Raw genomic sequence first — 2,108 nt, forward strand, 5'->3', positions numbered from 1 at the left:
TTCATTGTGTATTTTATTCACTTTTTCCATCTGGTTGTTTAATTATCCAGACAATTATTCATTTTTTTCTCATTAGCAATTACCACATTTGTTAAATGTAAAATGTACATTTAACTTGTAAAAAAAACGTATTTAGTGTAAATTGTGACAAACGGTACTGTGCACTATATTTGGTTGACAACATGTCAATGTAGACTTGTGGTAAGGAGAACAGAGAAGGAGTTTACAGACCAAGAACCATCAATAAGAGCTCATCTGATTCATTTCACACTAAAGGTTGGAGCAGACTAATGTAGAAAAGCACATGCAGGCTGTGAAAAACAAGGGCCCCGATTCATGAAATTATTTCTTGGCTGGAGTTTTACACAAGTTTTGCCAGCACCACCAAAATGGGCAGAGCTTGGGCAGGATGGGAGCGAATGGTGGCATGACACCAGACCTAATCTAATTCTTAAGCAATTGTGCCATACCTTACATCAGAAAACCTACCCAGCCAATGACTGGAGCAAGTTTTGTGGAGAGGCACACGCCACTTTTAAGATGCGCCTGATTGATTAACATGCATGTGACAGCCAAAAGAGATGTGTTGTTAGAGCTTGTTCAAACCTATACTCCCGAGAACTGGAGCTGCATGAGAAAAGTTGGAGGAGGTAGTAAGAGGTTCCAATTAAGTTAATGATGTATTCTGAAGTGGAAGGGGCAACCAATGCAAACACTGGCACAGGGTGAAGGCATCGGTGTAGCTGCTGCACAAAAATATGAGCTGCAATCAGAATAGATTGGAGAAGAAGCATGATTAGTAAAGAGTTCCAGTAGTTGAGAAAAGACAAAATCAGAGTGACAGTAAGAGTTTTTGCAGATACATTGGTAAGAAAAAGTCAGATTTTGGAGAGGTTTTAGAGGTGCAGCTGGATGATCGAGTGAGTGATTAGACATAGGAATGAAAGATCCCAAGACAGAAAAAGAGAGGAAAACGCACACCAGCTGACAATTTTTATCAACGTATGGAAGTGCTACAATTCTTCCTATTTACGTAATCCAAAGACGGTGAGTGTGCTACTTTGGAGTTGTGATGGCCGGGCACAGGGAAATGGAAAAAACAGGTTCAGCTTTGAAAAAATTTAGTTTCAGATACATGGAGAACATGATGTTTAAAGAAAGCCCGCAGACAATCATTGGTATTTTGTTCTAGCGCAGGGGTGATGTCAGGAGACTATGTGTATAATTGCCTTGTCATCATCATAGAGATAATACTCAAAGCCAAATCTGCTGATATTTTGTCCAATGGGGGTGGTGTAGAGAGATAAGAGGGGACCTAGGACTTAACCCTGAGTATCCTGACAATAAGAGGAAGATAAGTGTAGGCAAATGATGCACTGAAGCAGCAAGAGGTAAGAAGAGAAAAAAGAGAGAGCAATACCCTTAACCCCTTGACCCTGAAGCCTGTTTTCAGCTTCCTGACCAGGCCAATTTTTTAAATTCTGACCACTGTCAGTTCATGAGGTCATAACCCTGGAACGCTTCAATGGATCCTACTGATTCTGAGAATGTTTTCTCATAAAATATTGTGCTTCATGATAGTGGTAATATTTCTTCGATATGACTTGCGTTTATTTGGGAACAAAATGGAAATTTGGTGAAAATTTGTAAAATGTCACTATTTTCAAACTTTTAATTTTTATGCCCTTAAATCAGAGAGTCATATCGCACAAAATAGTTAATAACTAACATTTCCCACTTGTCCACTTTATATCAGCACAATTTTTGAAACGTACTTTTTTTGTTTGGAAGTTATAATGGTTAAAAGTTGACCAGTGATTTCTAATTTTTACAACAAAATTTGGAAAACCATATTTTTTAGGGACTACCTCACATTTGAAGTGACTTTCAGGGGCCCATATGACAGAAAATACCCAAAAGTGACACCATTCTAAAAATTGCACCCCTCAAGGTACTCAAAACCACATTTAAAAAGTTTATTAATGGTTCAGGTGCTTCACATGAATTTTTGGAGAAGTGGAAGGAAAAAATGAACATTTACTTTTCTTTCGCAAAAATTTTCCTTTAGACCTAATTGTTTTTACTTTCGCAAGGATAACAGGAGAAAA

Source organism: Ranitomeya variabilis, chromosome 3 (genome assembly GCF_051348905.1).
Source record: "Ranitomeya variabilis isolate aRanVar5 chromosome 3, aRanVar5.hap1, whole genome shotgun sequence".
Classification (NCBI taxonomy): Eukaryota; Metazoa; Chordata; class Amphibia; order Anura; family Dendrobatidae; genus Ranitomeya; species Ranitomeya variabilis.